At 47.5% G+C, this 21,071-nt stretch overlaps 1 protein-coding gene across 1 annotated transcript in view; it reads left to right on the top strand.

Moving 5' to 3' along the window:
• The first annotated feature begins 1,086 nt into the window (after positions 1-1,086).
• Positions 1,087-21,071, top strand: part of LOC146811988 (olfactory receptor 4E2-like) — a 167,705-nt gene continuing 147,720 nt past the window's right edge. Inside the window, exon 1 of the mRNA XM_085614546.1 lies at positions 1,087-1,215. The gene's annotated coding sequence lies outside the window, so the exon portion shown is untranslated. The remainder of the gene's footprint in view (positions 1,216-21,071) is intronic.

Here is a 21,071-nt window from a genome sequence, read left to right as displayed (position 1 = left end):
AGACCAGGTATATCCTAAACTTAGATACTAAGCATCCCAACGGCCTAAATCAAACTGAAGACTTATACACCTGTCTATGAAATCTTATCAGGTCTCCCTGCCTCTCCCTCTTTCATTTAGACTTTAAGGTAATCATAGCTTTACTTACACTTTGTCATTTGCCATACATGCAAATTTACATATCCTACATGGAAAACATAAAAAGCACAGAATATTTAATGGAATACTATGTCCATATTCTGTATTTCCATATGCCGCTGTGTACATATTTTATTCTCAATCTATTCACATACATCACGGGGTTTTTTAGAAATTTCTTAAAATTTTGGAACAAGGTAGTATCCATTCGCACTAAGCACTTTAACAAAATAAGTTTGTTTTCACTTGCACAATTTTACATGCACTTATCGAGTCAAATGTTGGCAGACACAATTTTGTAAAAATGCATTGAATCTACTGCAACGTCCATAACAGTCAAATCTATTGAGACTCAACAACAGGGTATTTATACCTGGATGTTGCATCTGACAGATGTCAGCATAAGACTTCCTTTTAACAAATCAGAGATATTTATTGGTTAATTTTAATCTTATTTATTGAAATGAGGTTGCTTTTTAATCATGTCTGACTGCTAAGGGATAACACCTATATACTTCACATTGATGTATATATATCAATTGGATGTAAATTCAATTTAGCATTGTAAAACAATTTTTAACATTTGCTATTTTGCACATTTATGTACTAATAACATGAAACCGGATTGCATTATAAGGTTTCATCTGTGTCTATTACCCAACTGAATTTTTGCGTGCATGTCACTTTAAGTCAAAAGTAAAAAAATGTAATATAAAGTACCGTGAGATGTATGGGCGCGTCATGTGATCAAGGTCCTTCCGGGATCGAAACGCGTCATGCTGACTGTGTTTGCTGTGGCTGATTAAATCTCAGATGGTAACATAATTCTTGTGGTCTGCACTCTGCTTTATAACAGCGAAAACGGCGACTGTTCACGGAGACAAGACGATATTTATATATATATATATCACAACAGGATCCCAGGGGTACAACCATCCACGGGGGAGCGGCACAACACCAGGAAACAGACTCCGCAGGCAACGTTGAAAGTTACTGATGATTTATTCAAGCATCAAATGTCCAAATGACACGTTTCGGTCGCCAGACATGCGGCCTTGATCACATAGCACTGTAATGGTGAGTGAGTGAAATATATACAGGTGTGAGTGGCAGTGTTTTTACTATGTTCATCATAGTGACTAAATTGTTTTGCAACGTTCGGTGACTGTGGGTAAAACGCAGTAAACCAACTGTTTTACATCACAAATTTGACTACAGTGAGTAAAGCCAGTGTAAACAGACTATAATTATTCTATCTGTCTAACCATGCCGGTGATTACCTAAGTGATACTGCAAATACACCATGGCTGCCTTTGTGAGAACATCCAACGTCTACAGCTTACAGCCAATCGTTCGTGCGTGTTTATGCTATCCTGGACACAATGTCTCTTGTAAGTAACAGTGTGTGCAATGCAGGCTGCTATGGTGGATGTTAACTGCTTCATCGCCCTAGAGAGTATACGATGCAAATAAACAAACCGCAACTTTGAGCTTCCCTTGATAGCAGGGCATCGCGTAAACCAAAATGTAAAAATTTACATAAAAAACAGTGGCTAGTCGTGAGCTGTGCGCGTCCAACTCTAGGATAATGTTGTTGCAAAACAGGCTACATAACCGCATAAATGCCACTTAAAATAACAATAATTAAGGATGTGAGTGAGGGTGGAGTGTGCCCGTGGGTGTGTATATACAGAATGAGGAAGTTGTGCATGTGCAGTTCAGAACATGTACAGTGCGTATTTCAGTGGTAATTGTACCTTCTCATGAGCATGTAATTGACATATAAACGCGAAGTGTTATATGTACTATATAAATGTGGGGATAATCCAAGTTGCCTACCAATGTTGTACATAGCATAATTAACATAGAATTCATGGGTATATTACATAACGTATTCCGAAAAAATAACTGACTAATTCATATTCATACGTGTACATGGCATGTATACATGTGTTGAACATCATCTCGCAGCATGAGATAAGTGTAAATACTGCAAGTGCTCCTTAACCCACTGAAAAACAAACAAAATAACTGTATAAATACTAGGTATAATCTCAGTGGTCGAGCATGGCCCTATTGACAGGATGCTAAATTCCATGTGGATACTAGAAGTGCAAAAATAAAGCTATGTGGTGACAGTAATAAATATATACACTTATGACGACATAGATACAGAGTTACAGATAAAAGGCAAGTTCTCAAAGTTTGTGTAAGCAGTTCCGTGTCACAGGAAATGATGCAGATCCTCCGTGGTATTCCGACCAGTGGGCCCCTTGGTATTAAATTGCAGGATATATCTACTCTCAAGCTGCCTCAAAAGCCTCTCCCTATTGCCACCCCGTCTAAGTGGTGGAACGCAGTCGATGACTGAATAATGGAGGTGCTCTAGATTATTGTTGTGCCCCTCCTTGAAATGCCTGGCTACAGGGTAGGCTGGGTCATTGTTTATTATCGCTCTGAGGTGCTGAAGTATACGCAGGTGTACTTGTAGTTTAGTGTTCCCAATGTAACGTAGCCCACAGTTACATTCGAGCATGTACACCGCAAACTCCGTTCTGCAGGTTAATCTATGTCTGATGGTAAGTGGCGCGTGTCTGAAAACGGAGTCTACCTTCGTGATGTTCTTACCGAACTTGCATGCCCTGCAACTCTGGCATTTAACAAAACCCTTTCTGTCTGCTAGCCAATTCTGTGTTGTGACGATCTCAGGACTGTTTCTTGCTAATGCACCCCTCATGGAGAAAGCTCTCCTGAATGTGATGTCTGGTTTGTGAGCTACTGCAAGTCCTAGTGTAGGGTCTGATCTAATTATCCCCCAGTGTTTGTTAATAACTGATCTGATGGCTCTTTCTTCAGTGTTGTGTGTTATGATCAGTCTGGGGGTGACTAGGCTGTTGGGCTCAGCTAATATGCTGGTAGCGGTGGTGATCTCAGGGGTGGAGGGGACCACTAGTAATTCCTCCCTGGGGATGGCATTGGCTCTATCAGTCGCTTTGCGTATGACAGCTGCTGAGTATCCACGTGCCTTGAATCTTTTTGCTGCCTCAGCCTGGCACACTAGGAGATCCTCATGGGTACTGCAAATTCTGGCCATTCGTAACATCTCCCCATAGGGAATGCTGGATATGAGGTGTCTAGGGTGAAAGCTGGATGCGTGCAGCATGGAGTTGCCTGCAGTTAACTTACGATGAAGCTTGGAATGCAGAGTGCCATTGGCGATGTATAAATTGACGTCCAAAAATTCTATAGAGGTGGCACTAATGTTGGCATTAAATTCCAAGTTGAGATCATTGGCATTAATCTCATCAATGAAAATTCTAGCACTGTTAGCATCAACTCGCCAAATTAAAAAGACGTTGTCTATGTAGCGTAGCCAAGACACTTTGTTGTTGCAGAAAGCTAACTGGTGCTTGACCGTGAGAACCCGCTCCTCCCACCACCCAACATGTAAACATGCGCAGCTGGGTGAGAAGCAGGTTCCCATGGCCACGCCCCTGAGTTGCTGGTATTTCTTACTTTTAAACATGAAAAAATTGTGTGTAAGACACCAGTCAATTAGAAACAAAATGAGATCGTTATGTTTATGGCAATTGATGGGTCTTTTGCTAAGGAAATATTTGCATGCAGCAAGACCATCATGGTGACGTATGCTGGTATACAGCGATGTAATGTCCATGGAAATTACCAAATAGTCCTCGTGCCAGGGTATGTCTTTAACTTTGAGCAAGAAATCACTGGTATCTCTGAGGTAGGTTTTCTGGCTGGATACAAGATCATGGAGAAATAAATCCACATACTTGGAAACATTTTCACAGACACTTTTCCTGGCTGAGATGATGGGACGACCAGGGATGGGGGTCACGTTTTTGTGCACTTTCGACAGAAAGTATAGGATGGGGAGAACTGGTGATTCAATGTTAAGAAATGCACATTCCTCTTTGCTCAGCTGGCCTTGTGATCTGAAATCATTGAGGTATTTCTTGAGTTCCTTGTTACTGCTTGCAATTTCCTTGTGGTTGGAGAGCCTGTAACAAATGTTGTCGCTCAGATGTCTGTTGGCTTCTTCCAGATACAAATTACGGGGCCACAGCACGATATTTCCCCCTTTGTCCACCCTATTGATGATGACTTCGCTATTATTTTGCAGTTTTTTCATAAGTTTGTTGTATATGAGGCTCTGCATGCGTTTTGCGGACGTCTGCCTCTTGGTTTTGAGATGCAGCGCTTTAAGTTCATCAGTGATGACATCACTGTAGATGTCTACCGCATCCCTCGGCATCATAGGGGTAAAGGTGGAGTGAGGCTTGAAAGGGCTTGGAATTCGGCATGAACTCTCGATACCTTCATCTAGTAGAACTTGCTGTGTAGGCCTCGGTGTACAAGGTACTGCTAGTTCACCCAGGATGCGCCGTGTTGGGATGTCTGCCACCGTAAGTGATTGCTCAACTGGAAGACCAGCGTGTGCAGTGTTGGTAGTAGTGGCATTGTTTTGCTTTAATTTGAAAAACTTAATCAACTTCAATTTCCTAATGAACTTGAAAACATCAATCCGGGTGTTACTGTAGTCAAATGTGCTTTCTGGGCAAAAAGTGAGGCCCAACGTGAGGAGCTGTTTTTCTGCTTCAGTTAGGTCCATTGTGCTCAAGGTTATGATAGTCTTGGTGTCATTTTCCATTTCTTTCTCCAATTGCCTCTTCTTTTGTTCGTTTGTTTTGGTTTTTCTGAGTTTCCTCCTTTCCCGCCTCCTTCTGTTGCGCCAGTATTTTCTTTTCTCGGCGGCCGAGGCCTCAGGGTCTGGCGCCTGTCGTAGACTAAAAAATCCATCTCTTCTCTTGGGCTTGGGTTTACACTGCCTGGCATGCTGCTCATTCTCCATCTGCCCCCGTCATCTGAATCGGCTCCACTTTCAGTAAAGGAACACAAATCAGAGAGGGATGTAGAGTCAGCGCCCTCAATGTTGCCTGCTGGTGGTTTTGGATGCCCTTGTTGACTCTATTTGTTCATGCGCTGTGTTCTGACAGAGTCATATTTTCCGGCAAATGTTAAGATTTGCCCACATTCATAGTCTGTCTTGTCTTGGGCAAATTTAAACACTTTGCGTGCTTTGATGGTGTCCTCATGCTTCTTTAGGCGTGTCCTGATCTCATCTCTGCCCTTGACGATGGCCTCCTTTTGCTCCATGGCATCCAGCTCGCCATTCAGACGGTCAATCTCACTTTGTATATTGGCCCTGTCGATTTCTGCATACTTCATTAGTATGATGACTAAATGCATTGAGGCCTCTAGATTGCTTGTAGCCCATTCTTTCAACATTTCTGGGTTGGGCTGTTCTAAGCTGGGCGCCAGCATTATTCGCAGTCCTCGTGAGACCCACTCTGCCTCTCGGTATTTTTGTAAAGATTTTGCCTCCCAGTGATTTGACCAGAATCACAGAATGTCGAGCTGAAGCAGAAACTCCAACCTGGTTCCCCAGTTGCAAAGTCTGCAGCTCTGGAAGTAACACCACATCCTCTCCCCTAAGTGCAACATTTAATCAAGTGGTCAACTGAATAAAAAAACATAAAGATAACAAATAATTCAAAAGTGCTTTGTCGCTATTTGAAAACTCAGAAAATATGTCCTCATTTTAGTTTCTTAGCGCGGGCTAAGGGCGGGCCGTCTCTGGCCGCTAAGGGGCCCTCCTGACAGTGTAATATGGGTAAGCGAAAGAAAACCATCGATGTGGAGGAGGGAGGAAGTAGAGCAAAGGTGGCAAAACACTCTACTTCTATTTTGTCATATCTCTCATCTGCAGTGGGGGCTCTTTCAAAGGAGATTGCAAACGCAGAACAGGAACTGGGCATCATATCTCCTGCATGCCCCACTGCACGTCCCACTACCCTTAATATCCAGGACACTCAGGGCTCTGTCAACGCCTCTCATATCCCCTTGGACCCAGTGATGATCATTACTAAAACTATCTCTACGGTGCCTCCTGATGCTGTAGTCGGTCCACCAGTAGTCAGTATGTGCACGCCCCACCCCCCACCAAGTGCTCACCACTTAAACCATCCACGAAACGGAAACAGGGAAAATCCAATAAATCCAATAAAATTGCCCAAGTTGGACTCACTGATGTATCAGACTCGTTGGGAGAGCAGATGGAGGCTAATTTCACCGCTCGGATTGAGCCCCTTCTTCTGGGTATTGCTAAGGACATAGTGGACACTTTAAACACATGTTTGGAAGGTCTATTGAAGAAATGTTTAATAATTGATAAACTTGCCCACTTACACACTTTGCCCCTAGAAGCACATGAAGCACATGAAGGAGGGTCTGTAACCACAGTAATTAATGGAAGTAAGGGGTGTAGAATACAGGATTCTAGGCCCCTCTATAGTGAGGCAGGGCAAAAGAACGACAGGCCGAGGGACCCAACTGCCTTACATAATGGTCCGGAGGCAGCTACTCTAATTACTACTACTGTCGTATGCCCCACTATTCAATCTAACAACCTCAATAATAAGCGGGTTAGGGCTGGCCAAGTTAATCTACCCCCTGAGGCTGCCCCATTTGTTGCCATCTTTGTTGGGGTCCCACCACTTAAAGAGGGAGAGGTGGAATCAGTCCCTGAGCTTATGGAAAAGACCCGTTTCTGGTGTGACGATCTGTGTTGTGGGGCCAAATTGTCGAATAGGATTATCTTTGCCAGGAGGGTGGATTGGATAGGGAGGCGTCAAAAATGTGTTCAGGGGGACTGTGTTATTGGAAATTTTGATAGGGCCGACCTGGCTAACAGACTCTTTTGGGATGGTTCACGTATAACAGGAAATGTTTATCTGAGACCAGTTCCTCTGGGCTTTTTCTACCCTCCCCCAATAAACATTTATGGAAATGAACGTGCAGTACCAAGAAGGCGGGGTTGACACCAGCACCGGGAGGGCCACGCATTGTTACGCAGGATCATATTTATCCCTCAAGAACTAATATAGTGGCCCCAGTGCATTCGGCCGTTCCAGAGCCTAGTCGTACTGGTGGTAGCGGGCTAGTATTGAGTAATCGTTAAACCCCTCTAGCGGGCATAGATGAGATTGAGGAGATTGACTGACTAGAGGATAGGGGGCTTGCCCCTATGGTAGGGACCTCTGATTTTGATCCTGTTCCTGATGAGGTTGGGGTCTGCAAAATCCTCACTTGGAACTTGGCTGGCGTCAGAGCTAGAAGAGTAGATGATACCTGGGTTAGCTTTGTCGCCAGCCATGACATTATAGCATTCCAGGAATCATGGGATACCTCGCCTGGTTTTTGGTTGGATGGTTTTTCCAGCTTTGTTAACCCGGCCATCCCTAGTAATGCTGGTAGAGCTAAAGGGGGCCTCATCCTCCTTTTCTCACTTAAACTTAAGGGGGTGTTGCATCTGGTTAAAAATTTTTCGCCAAATATTTTAATTGTGGAAAGGGTGGTCTCCCGGAGCAGGAAAACTTTTTTCATTAATTTTTATAATTCCTGCAACAGGGAAAACGGAACTGATCATATAGCCTCCCTGGAAACCTTTTTATCTTCTGCCAGTCAAGACCATAACACCAATGTCGAGTTCGTCCTATTGGGCGATTTTAACATTCATCCTTGTAATAATCTGTGTAGCACGGCCAACCTTGGGGGTTCATCGGGTCCGACGGTCCCTCATTTTGAACATACCAAGGCAGGCGAGGCATTGGAGGCGCTGACAGCTAATTTTAATTTATTTGAACCTATGAGTACAGAGGGGGAGAAGAGATTAGTCACTTACAAGGGCTCAGATCCCGGGTCAATTATTGACCTTATCTTTGTGACACCAGCAATTTTACACGGGTCCGTTTCCTACGCCACAATTGTCTCCCCTTTTAGTGATCCCAACCCTGTTCTTCTTGAGGTGAGGTGGGGGGACTTTATGGGGTCAATGCCCGGCTGTACTATGAGTAGGCCCACTGTTAGACCTGGCATCATTGGCATGAGTCTCTCCTCCATTTTTTTCTGTTTGCCTCCTCTGTTTACGATGTTTTTGCTGGATTATTGCTTTGGGCACTGTGCCACTGCTGATCAGTGCCACAGTGCAAGTGCTCCCTATGCTAAATTGTTACGTTGATTGGTGTTACCATGATTGGCTTGGTTGACTTACTGTTCAGACCCTAGTCTAGTGCACTGCGCGTGCCAAGGGCGTGTAAGTTAACTGCTGCTGGTGGGCTTGCAGCACTGGTTGTGCCACCCACAGAAGCAGCGTGCAAAATGTGTCTCAGGCCTGCCACCGCGGCGCCTGCGTGCAGTCCCTGACTGCCATGTCGACTTGGTAAGGAAACCTACTTACCAGTCTCTAAACCTTCCCTTTGCCACATTTCAGACACCTCTATGGTAGGCCCTAGGGCAGGGTGCATTGTTGGTAAAAGGTAGGTCATGCCCTGATGTGTGTGGCATGACCTAATAGTGAATTACAGCCATTTTCGTTTTTCACTATTGAAGGGCTACCTGCCTCCAATAGGCCAGACTGGGCAGACTGATTATTAACTCCATTATAATCTATCTGACTCAGGGAGCATGGTAGCAAGTCGAGTTTAGTATCCCTGAACTCAGAATTTAATAACACACCCTTTAGGATGGATGGTTTTTAAATTCTATGTTTGAAAATAGCACTTTTAGAAAGTGGCTATTTTCTTGTCCAACTATCTACCGGTCTCTGCTGGTTTGGTGTGTGTGTCAGGGGCTGGGTGGCTCCAGAGGTCTGAGTGAGTCAGTGTGGGGTGAATGGGGCGTTTACACGTAGAGTGAGGGAAGAGTAGCCTGCCCTGCCTGACACAATACTGGCCCCGCCTCCTGCTGGGCGACTGATAGCCCTGCTCCTACCAGTGACAATACTGGCTCCGCCTCCTGCTGGGCGGCTGAGGACTCTGCCCTGCCCAGTGAATAGGCCAGGTGCCTCTGCCTGGCAACACCCACAACAAACCTGAGATGGTGGGAATCGCCCTGCTTGGACAAAGGGAACAAAGGGAAAAAGGGGTATAAGAGAAGGACCCCTGAACCAAGAACTCAGATCACTTCTGACAAGGAAACCTGTACCAAGGACAAGAAGCCTGCTGATCTAAGGACTTGCCTCCCCTTTCTGCCAGAGTGCTGTTTTGCTGTGGAGGAACCTGAAAGCTGCTTCTTTATTTTTGCCAAGGAACAAGGAGAGAGGAACTTGGTGTGTACTCTCTGAACACTTGCTAGGAAATCTCCAAGGGCTGGAAGAGTGCCAGTCTCCTGCTGAAGTCACAGGGCCAAAGGACTTCACCATTTGCTGAATTGCTGGAAAGTGTTGTTTCCAGTACACCAGGGAAAATCTGCAGTCTCGACGCCAGCAGCAACGCCAGTGAGCAGTGGGTATCGGCCCCGGCTCCAAGTGACCCCGTCTCGACGCCGGTATCGACGCCAGTGAGGAGTGAGTATCGGCTCTACCTCCAAGCGACCCCGTCCCGACGCCGCTGCTGATCGCATCGACTCGACGCCCTTCACGACGCCGTGAGCGCTGCTCCGGCCCGACATCCCTCGACGCCGCTGCGGATTGACCCGACTCCGAGGCACGATCGACGCCGACCTCGACGCCGACATCTCGACGCCGTGGATCATCGTTTTCTTCGTTTCTCAAGGTACTGTACTTGTGGGGTCTGTTGCGACTCCAGGCTCGACGTAGCGCTCCTCGCGGTCGACGCCGAACCTTGGGAATCTTGTAGACTCGACGTCGTGTGACTCCTGTGGGGGTTACATTGTTGCCAAAGAACTGTGCTCAGAAGAATACTTTGCTAAAGAACTATTTGCCAAGAAGAAACCTTACTTGAACTATTATTTTTCCTCCCAAAGAGTATTTATTAAGACTGTGGTATATTTTTGTCGTTATCTGGTCTTGTGCTAAGCCTTATATAAAAATACTATTTTTATAATAACTTCTGTGTCGTGTCCATCTGTAGTGTATTTACTTTATTACTGTATGTGGTCATAAATGCTTAACACACTGCCTCTGAGATAAGCCTGTCTGCTCTGCCAAGCTACCAAGGGGGTAGCAGGGGTTATCTGAGTGTGTAATCCCCTTTCCCTGACTAGAGTTGGTAGGTCCCTATTTGTCAGAAGTGTATACCTCTGCCAACTAGAGACCGCCGGTTCTAACATTGGTGGTCAGCGGTGAGGATTTGAACTTTGCATTTATGACTCATGTGCAGTGATTAGTGTACGCTACATAGTGAAAGCAGACCATAACGCAGCCACATTCTGTTTTGGTAGGATTGCCTATTTTTGTTCTCCGCTTTCCTGGAGCTTATTTTCTTAAACACTGCCAGTTTTGACCATGGAGAATGCCGGAGCTGCTACACCTGTGGAGAATGTTGTGGGGGAATTCGATAAGGAGAAGATAGATTCCTACACGCTAAAAGATCTAAAAGGATTTTGCAAGCAGTTTAAAGTTCCTACCACAGGTGTCTCAAAGAAAGAGGGCTTCCTCAAAGCGCTGAAGGCCTGGTTAGAGGCCAGAAATCCCTCTGATCCGGTGGTGGTACCGGAAGAGGAAGAAGAAGAGGAAGAGGAAGAGCCCACAGGTGGGCCAGTGTCATCTCCAGGCAGTAGTGCGTCCTCTAGGAGCCTTTCCCCCGAAGAATTAGAAGACAGGGAGAAGGAGAGGGGGTACAAGTTAGAAATGGCAAAACTTAAATTAGGAGGGCAGTTGGAATTAGAGAATGCGAGAAGCAAGAGAGAAGCTGAAATGGAGAGCAAAAGATTAGATTTTGAGAGAGAGAAATTAGCGTTTGAACGTGAGAAGATGGTGAGGGAGATGGAGCTTAAAACTAAGAGTTTAGCGTTGAATCCCTCTGGTGGCAGCACTCCATCCGTGCCTGCAGAAAGTAGGTTTTATTTTCCTAAGGATGTGATCAAAGATTACAGTAAGAATGAAGATATTAGCCAATGGTTTAAAGCATATGAGTTAGCATTGTTGGCCCACCGGGTCCCTGAGAAGGATTGGGGAACGGGGTTGTGGAGCCGCTTTACAAACGAGGGGAGAGATACCTTGTTGAGCCTTCCTGCTGAGGATAGGATGTCTTATACTCATATGAAAGATGCTTTAATGCTGAGATATGGCTTAACTCCAGAAAAGTACAGACAAACCTTTAGAGAATGTAAGAAGTTGCCTGGTACTACGTGGGTTGAATATGTGTCTTTTTTCTGCAGAACCATGGATGGTTGGATAAAGGGTAGCAAGGTTGATAGTTATGATGCTCTTTATGATTTGTTTGCTTGGGAGCACTTGTCTAATAACTGTTTTCCAGAGCTACGCCAGCACCTTGTTGATAGCAAGCTATCTAACCCTAGAAAACTTGCTGAGGAGGCGGACCGCTGGGTCAGTACCAGGGTCCACAAGGGTCCAGTGGGAGACTCAGCCAAAGGTGGGCAGGGTCCCCAGCAGAAGAGTGGGGGGGACAGGGGTAAACAGAGGGAGTTTCAGAAAGGGCCCCAAAGTAGTCCCCAAGGGAACCAAGGGAAGGGTTCCCAGCCTCCCCCTGTAAAGAAGCCAGAGGCCCCGACAGGTAAACCTGTTCACAGGGGCCCCATGACCTGCTATGCCTGTAAGCAGGTGGGACACCGTTATTATGATCCCCAGTGTCCCATGAAGGATTCGAATGCACCGCCGCGTGCACCCCCTCGTCAGGTAGCGAGTGTAGCCCTGGGAGGGGAGGAGATGGGTGCCCCCGGTGGGTGGGGTCCCGCAGAAATGTCCCTGGTCTCTTTAGGAGACGTGGAAATGGTCCCTCCAACCCCTCTGCCTAGTAACACTAAGAAATATAGGCAGTGGGTGACCATTAATGGCCATAGGGTGGAAGCTCTCAGAGACACCGGAGCGAGTGTGACAGCTGTCAAGTGTCACTTGGTGTCCAGAGAGCAGGTGGTCCCTCATGCATTCTACCCCGTTGTAGCTGCTGACAACTCACAGAGTCAGTGTGAGGTAGCTCAAGTTCCTTTTGAGTGGGGGGGGGTCTCAGGTACTCTTCAGGTTGCTGTGAGGCCCGCCATGCCTGTTGATTGTCTCTTGGGCAATGATTTGGAGGACTCCCCTTGGGCTAAGGTGGAGAGAAAAGCGCATCTGGAAATGTTGGGTCTGCCTGAGTGGGTGTGTGCGACCACCCGGTCCATGTCAGCCAGTAAGGGTGTTGATGGGGGCCCAGAGCCTGAAAGTATGGCCCAGGTCCCAACCGTGAAGAGAAGAGGCAGGGGGCGCGGGAAACCGTCCCCCATCGTTCCCGCGGTCCAGGAGGGAGCAGACCCTGAGGGGGATGCCCTGGAACCGACAGGAGAACAAGTGGCCGAACTGGGAGACCTGCCCGAGCTGACCCATTGGCAGCAGGATGGTGGTCCCTCCAGGGAGGAATTTTGTGCTGAACAGAAAGTGTGCCCTTCTCTTGTGGGTATGAGGCAGCAGGCCTCAGCCCAAACGACAGGTGATCAGTCAGGATCACATTGGGTCTACTGGGAGAACGACCTCCTGTATAGCGAGCCTAAGGCTGCTGAACCTGGGTCAGCCCGTGTGCTGGTGGTACCCCAGCGCTTCAGAGCCTTCCTACTGGGGTTGGCTCATGACGTTCCGTTAGCTGGACATCTGGGGCAGGACAAGACCTATGACAGGCTTGTCACCCATTTTTATTGGCCTCAGATGAGAAGGGATTCAGATATCCATTGTAGGACATGTCAAACTTGCCAGGCAAGTGGGAAAAGTGGGCGGAAGCAGAAGGCTCCCCTCCAACCTTTTCCCGTCGTCAGTACCCCCTTTGAGCGAGTGGGAATTGACATTGTGGGGCCACTGGACCCCAAGACAGCCATGGGCAACAGGTTTATCCTGGTCTTGGTGGACCATGCCACCCGGTACCCGGAAGCCATCCCTCTCCGAACAGTGACGGCCCCCGTGGTGGGACGGGCACTGATGGGTGTTTTCTCCCGCATGGGGTTCCCCCGAGAGGTGGTGTCAGACCGGGGCACCAACTTCATTTCGAATTATATGAAGTCTCTGTGGAAGGAGTGTGGGGTAACCTACAAGTTTACCACTCCTTACCACCCTCAAGGTAATGGGCTGGTTGAGAGATTCAACCGGACCCTAAAAGGCATGATCATGGGTCTTGAAGAACCAATGAGGCGTAAATGGGACGTCCTCTTGCCATGCCTGCTGTTTGCTTACCGTGAGGTGCCACAGAAGTCTCTAGGGTTCAGCCCCTTTGAGCTTTTGTATGGTCACCCGGTCAGAGGACCTTTGAGTCTGGTTAAAGAAGGCTGGGAGCAATCTCCCAGGAAACCTCCCCAGGATGTATATAGTTACATGCTGGCCTTTAGGAACCAGACTCGGCGCTTCAGAGATCTTGCTCAGGCAAATCTGGAGGCCAGCCAGGAAGAGATGAAGCGGTGGTACGATCAGAATGCCACTCTGGTTGAGCTTCAACCTGGTCAGAAAGTTTGGGTCATGGCCCCTGTGGAACCTTGTGCGCTCAAGTACAGGTGGACTGGACCTTTTGAGGTTGTGGAGAAGAAGAGCGATGTCACCTACTTGGTGGACTTGAAATCTCCCAGGAACCCCTTAAGGGTCCTGCATGTCAACCGGTTAAAGCCCCACTTAGAAAGGTCCGAAGTGGGCATGCTCCTTGCCACAGATGCTGGGATGGAGGAGGAGAGTGAGCCTCTTCCTGACCTCCTGTGTGCAAAAGAAAAAGATGGGTCAGTGGATGGTGTTGTCCTCTCTGACACACTGACCCCTGAGCAGCAGCAAGATTGTCGCCATCTGTTGGTACAATTCCCTGATCTGTTCTCCTTAATCCCTGGTGTCACTCGGTGGTGTGTCCATGATGTGGACACCGGGGACAGCACTCCTGTGAGGCACAAGGCCTACAGGGTGACTGACAAGGTCAGAGCATACATCAAGGAGGAGGTCTCCAAGATGTTTGCCTTAGGGGTGGTTGAGTCCTCTAGCAGTCCTTGGGCCAGCCCAGTGGTCTTGGTCCCAAAGGCTGCAGCGCCTGGTGCTTCACCAGAACTTCGGTTCTGTGTGGATTACCGAGGACTCAATTCGGTCACCAAGACTGACGCGCACCCCATCCCCAGAGCTGATGAGCTCATCGATCGGTTGGGGGCTGCCCGGTACCTTAGTACGTTTGATCTAACGTCTGGGTACTGGCAGATCGCCTTGACTGATGGGGCAAAAGAGAGGTCTGCATTCTCCACACCAGATGGGCACTACCAGTTCCGTGTGATGCCCTTTGGGATGAAGAATGCCCCTGCCACATTCCAGAGGTTGGTTAACCAGGTATTGGCCGGGCTGGAAGATTTCAGCGCCGCCTACCTGGACGATATAGCAGTGTTCAGCGCCAGCTGGGAGGAACATTTGCGCCACCTCCAGGAAGTGTTGTTGGCCCTGCGCAGAGCAGGCCTCACAATCAAGGCTAGTAAGTGCCAGATTGGGCAGGGTTCAGTGGTGTACTTGGGGCACCAAGTAGGGAGCGGCAAGGTGGCCCCCCTGCAACCCAAGATAGATACCATCCTGGCTTGGGAACCGCCCAAAACCCAGACTCAGGTGAGAGCCTTCTTGGGTCTCACGGGTTACTACAGGAGGTTTGTCAAGGGGTATGGCAACATTGTGCACCCCTTGACCTCGCTGACTTCCAGGAAGCAGCCGAGACTTGTGATCTGGACTGACGCCTGTCAGAAAGCCTTTGACACCCTGAAAACTGCAATGTGTACAGCACCGGTCCTCCAGGCACCCGACTTTTCCAAAGAATTCATTGTCCAGACGGACGCTTCAGAGCATGGTGTGGGGGCTGTTCTAGCACAGATGAATGAGGAGGGCCGAGACTTACCTGTAGCCTTCATCAGCCGGAGGTTACTTCCCAGGGAACAAAGGTGGAGTGCGATAGAGCGTGAGGCATTTGCTGTGGTCTGGGCGCTGAAGAAGCTAAGACCCTACTTGTTTGGGTCTCACTTCCGGGTTCAGACGGACCACAGGCCCCTCAGATGGTTAATGCAGATGAGGGGTGAGAACCCAAAGCTGTTGAGGTGGTCCATTTCCCTACAGGGGATGGACTTTACGGTGGAACACCGCCCTGGTACAGATCACGCCAATGCTGATGGTCTGTCCAGATTTTTCCGCCTTAGTGATGAGGACTCCCTGGGTGAAGGGTAGTTCTCCCCACATTTCAGCTGGAGGGGACACGTGTTAGACCTGGCATCATTGGCATGAGTCTCTCCTCCATTTTTTTCTGTTTGCCTCCTCTGTTTACGATGTTTTTGCTGGATTATTGCTTTGGGCACTGTGCCACTGCTGATCAGTGCCACAGTGCAAGTGCTCCCTATGCTAAATTGTTACGTTGATTGGTGTTACCATGATTGGCTTGGTTGACTTACTGTTCAGACCCTAGTCTAGTGCACTGCGCGTGCCAAGGGCGTGTAAGTTAACTGCTGCTGGTGGGCTTGCAGCACTGGTTGTGCCACCCACAGAAGCAGCGTGCAAAATGTGTCTCAGGCCTGCCACCGCGGCGCCTGCGTGCAGTCCCTGACTGCCATGTCGACTTGGTAAGGAAACCTACTTACCAGTCTCTAAACCTTCCCTTTGCCACATTTCAGACACCTCTATGGTAGGCCCTAGGGCAGGGTGCATTGTTGGTAAAAGGTAGGTCATGCCCTGATGTGTGTGGCATGACCTAATAGTGAATTACAGCCATTTTCGTTTTTCACTATTGAAGGGCTACCTGCCTCCAATAGGCCAGACTGGGCAGACTGATTATTAACTCCATTATAATCTATCTGACTCAGGGAGCATGGTAGCAAGTCGAGTTTAGTATCCCTGAACTCAGAATTTAATAACACACCCTTTAGGATGGATGGTTTTTAAATTCTATGTTTGAAAATAGCACTTTTAGAAAGTGGCTATTTTCTTGTCCAACTATCTACCGGTCTCTGCTGGTTTGGTGTGTGTGTCAGGGGCTGGGTGGCTCCAGAGGTCTGAGTGAGTCAGTGTGGGGTGAATGGGGCGTTTACACGTAGAGTGAGGGAAGAGTAGCCTGCCCTGCCTGACACAATACTGGCCCCGCCTCCTGCTGGGCGACTGATAGCCCTACTCCTACCAGTGACAATACTGGCTCCGCCTCCTGCTGGGCGGCTGAGGACTCTGCCCTGCCCAGTGAATAGGCCAGGTGCCTCTGCCTGGCAACACCCACAACAAACCTGAGATGGTGGGAATTGCCCTGCTTGGACAAAGGGAACAAAGGGAAAAAGGGGTATAAGAGAAGGACCCCTGAACCAAGAACTCAGATCACTTCTGACAAGGAAACCTGTACCAAGGACAAGAAGCCTGCTGATCTAAGGACTTGCCTCCCCTTTCTGCCAGAGTGCTGTTTTGCTGTGGAGGAACCTGAAAGCTGCTTCTTTATTTTTGCCAAGGAACAAGGAGAGAGGAACTTGGTGTGTACTCTCTGAACACTTGCTAGGAAATCTCCAAGGGCTGGAAGAGTGCCAGTCTCCTGCTGAAGTCACAGGGCCAAAGGACTTCACCATTTGCTGAATTGCTGGAAAGTGTTGTTTCCAGTACACCAGGGAAAATCTGCAGTCTCGACGCCAGCAGCAACGCCAGTGAGCAGTGGGTATCGGCCCCGGCTCCAAGTGACCCCGTCTCGACGCCGGTATCGACGCCAGTGAGGAGTGAGTATCGGCTCTACCTCCAAGCGACCCCGTCCCGACGCCGCTGCTGATCGCATCGACTCGACGCCCTTCACGACGCCGTGAGCGCTGCTCCGGCCCGACATCCCTCGACGCCGCTGCGGATTGACCCGACTCCGAGGCACGATCGACGCCGACCTCGACGCCGACATCTCGACGCCGTGGATCATCGTTTTCTTCGTTTCTCAAGGTACTGTACTTGTGGGGTCTGTTGCGACTCCAGGCTCGACGTAGCGCTCCTCGCGGTCGACGCCGAACCTTGGGAATCTTGTAGACTCGACGTCGTGTGACTCCTGTGGGGGTTACATTGTTGCCAAAGAACTGTGCTCAGAAGAATACTTTGCTAAAGAACTATTTGCCAAGAAGAAACCTTACTTGAACTATTATTTTTCCTCCCAAAGAGTATTTATTAAGACTGTGGTATATTTTTGTCGTTATCTGGTCTTGTGCTAAGCCTTATATAAAAATACTATTTTTATAATAACTTCTGTGTCGTGTCCATCTGTAGTGTATTTACTTTATTACTGTATGTGGTCATAAATGCTTAACACACTGCCTCTGAGATAAGCCTGTCTGCTCTGCCAAGCTACCAAGGGGGTAGCAGGGGTTATCTGAGTGTGTAATCCCCTTTCCCTGACTAGAGTTGGTAGGTCCCTATTTGTCAGAAGTGTATACCTCTGCCAACTAGAGACCGCCGGTTCTAACACCCACACTTCGTCCAGTGGACCAGGGGAGAAGGATAAAGTGGGCTAACGTGGTCCCGGATACATTGTATGCAAACATCCTCCCTAAATTAGAGGGTCATATGATAATCTGTGAGGATCCGAAAGCAGCCAATCATGAGATAATGGGTGCATTCGAATCCATTTGTAATCATATCTCAATTGACTTAACGGCTAAAATAGGGCAGGGTGCTAATAATCATCGCCGTTGGTTTGATGCAAAGTGCTCGAGAGCACATAGATCACTTATGACAGCCCTTAAACACAATCCGAGAGACAAGGCAGCCATTACATCCTTAAGGAAAGATTATAAGTTAGCGATCAAACGTCGGAAGGATGATATTAAGAAGGCAGCCTGGGATAGACTCCTTGCAGTCGATGTTCTGCATAATAGTAGTCAATTTTGGTCTGTCATAAACGAGCCATTTTTCTCAGACCAGGATAACAAAGTCATGGACTGTGTCATTCCGGATGACATATGGCTGACTCATTTCAGTACAGTGTATGGTGCCCCGGACACAACAGCTCCTGGTTCTACGTTTATAGTCCCCGAGGCTGGACCAGTAATCTTTAATGACATAGAAGTAGAACTAGCAATCGTGGAGACGACCAGAAATAAAGCTCCTGGGCCGAATGGGGTACCAGCCGATTTTTATAAACATTCCCCGAAGTTATGGGCCAGAATACTGTCTAAAATATTTAATGCAGCCAACGGTAACCTGATGCCCCCCACCTGGGCCACATCTATAATTGTGCCGATCTTTAAAAAAGGACGGCGCGATGACCCAGGGTGTTACAGACCCATATCCCTCCTAGACTCTGCTATAAAAATACTAGGCAGGGTTCTACTACATCCCTCTAGTGTTGAGGGATGTGGGGGTCTGTCCAATATCCAGTATGGGTTTAGGGAAAACAGAGGTACCCTGGAGCAGTGCTCTAACTTACACATGTTGATCGCCAAGTATACAGTAGCCAAGGAGGGGTCGTTATTTTTGGCCTTTATGGACCTCTCCTCGGCTTTCGACTTGGTGAACAGGGCAAAACTGTGGACTATTCTTTTGGAGCTGGGAATTGATGGGGCACTGATTAAATTCATGGCATCTCTCCACCAAGAATTGTTTTCCCAAATAAGGGTCACAAACGAGGGCAGGTGTACCACCCGCTTCAAATCGATGCGGGGTGTTCGTCAAGGTTGCATTTTAGCCCCACTCCTCTTTACCATCTATATAAATGGCATCGGCCAATATTTGGAGGAGGTGGATGCTGACGTTCCACGTATAGGAGAAGCAAATGTACCTGCCCCCCTATATGCGGACGACACTGTCCTCATAGCTCATACTGGAAGGGGCCTGCAGCATTTATTGGATGCCTTTGGGGCATTCATGGACAGGCTACACCTCAAAGTGAATGCTAAAAAATCTCACACTATGGTTGTTGCACTGCATAGGAATAAGGCCATAATGAAAACAATATTTAAATGTAAAGGTGATGTTGTCTCTAGAGTGGAAGTTTTCCCGTACCTGGGGGTGCTCTTCGATGAGAGGGGCACATGGGGACCACAGATTTGGGCAAAAAGTTTATTAGTGGCCAGATCAACTGGGGCACTCATGGGGTTTACTAAAAGACTGGGAGCTAGGCCAATGAAAGCCCTTTTAAAGGTTTATAATGCAAAATGCATCGCAATCGTGATGTACGGTTCTGCCCTGTGGGGCTATGCACATATGGAGCCCATCCAGAGGGTGGAAAACAGGTTTTTGCGAAATCTGTTGTCCGTGCCCCAATCGACCCCGACTTTCTCAATCCATGCGGAGGTGGGTCTTGATTATGTCACGGACAGACTAAACCTGGTGCCGTTAACATTTTGGCTAAAGACCTGGCTCAACAAGAAATTAACCCTCAATCATGCCATCCTAGCTGATGTAATGTCCCTGGACCACTTTAAAAAGGTACCGTGGTTAGTTTACCTGAGTAAGTCCTTTGCACAATTGGGACGCCCGGACCTCTTCTTAGAACCATCTGGCATTAGGAAGGTGGATGTGAGTCTGGTTAAAAAATTATTCATGGAAAGGACCAGATTATCCCGGGAGGAAATGGAACTGCAGAAACCGACTGTGAGATCCCATTATATGTTATTAGGCTCTAACTCACTTGCACAATACCTTGTAACTGTTACTAAGCCATTTCATAGGTTTTTATTGGTAAAATTCAGATTTAATTTGATTCATTTTTATTTGGGGAACTATCCAACCTGGGCCAAACCTGATTTAGCAACACCTTGTACTTGTGACCAATTCTCAGTCCAAGATACCATGCATTTTACTATGTTTTGCGGGCATTTTTTGGACATCAGAAAGAAATATTTATTGCCAATACTGAAGGAGGCGGGCTTCACGCATGTGAGGCCGGCTTTAGTTTTTCTTCAATCTCTAAGTAGTGTCTGCATTACATTCTGTGTTGCCAATTTTCTAGTAGCGGCATCAAGGATAAAATTTAAATAATGTACCCCGATTCATGATCCAATGAAGTTTTAATTGTTTTACATTTTTATGACAATATATTTCTCATTGTATCAAATGTATTATATCACATATATATATTAATGTTTTTATGCCTTTTATGATTGTTATAAATCGAATAAAGTGTATTTGACTGATGTCCTCATTTTCGTTTTTTAGAGCACTAACCATAATTTTGATGCAAATAAGACCCTCTCATATATGTAATTTCTAAAGGAAATGCTCTAGGTATTACAGTTTTGATTACATCAAGATGATGTCAGGCGTTCCACACTTTTGTAATAAATATAGAATGTTAGCAATCTAGTTGTTCATTACGATACTGTTGAGAGGCCAGGGGCACGGACTCTGAAAATTGGAGGCAGGTAGGAGGGTGCAGAGGCAACAATTTGACCACACTGGGCAGGCAGGAAGGGCAGTGGCAGCACAACAGACTATGGAGGGCAGTGGAAAGGGGGGCAGGGGCAACAAACCAACAATACAGGACTGGCAAGAGAGGCTGTGGTAATATAATAGACCATAGCGGGCAGAAGGAAGAGGCAGTGGTAGTACAACCATACATGCCAACAGACCCGATTCAGCCAGGAAATGTCCAATGGTTTTAAGCTCAAATGGGCTTTATTTGATCTGTCTCCTGTCTATAATCTCTTCTTTTTCAATGTAACTCAAAGGGGAAAATCAATACCCCAGTTTTTTCCCAAAATCTCCCTCTTACCAAGTTCAAAATGTTCGCAAGTATGGTACATTGGATCATGGAAGGCAGGAGGAATTGGGGTAGGGACATGGACTCGGATAACAGAGGACAGGAGGGACATGGAGAGGTGCACCAAACTGACCCTACAGGGCAGACATCAGGGATTGCAGCAGCACAATACACCACACAGGGCATGCAGGATGGGAGTGCAGCACAACAATCCATAGAAAGCAATAGGGAGGGGACAGGACCATGCACATGGACAACAGAGAACAGAGG

Source organism: Triturus cristatus, chromosome 7 (genome assembly GCF_964204655.1).
Source record: "Triturus cristatus chromosome 7, aTriCri1.1, whole genome shotgun sequence".
Taxonomy (NCBI): domain Eukaryota; kingdom Metazoa; phylum Chordata; class Amphibia; order Caudata; family Salamandridae; genus Triturus; species Triturus cristatus.
The sequence above is the reverse complement of the archived record's forward strand: the minus strand, read 5'-3'. Positions and strand labels throughout refer to the sequence as shown.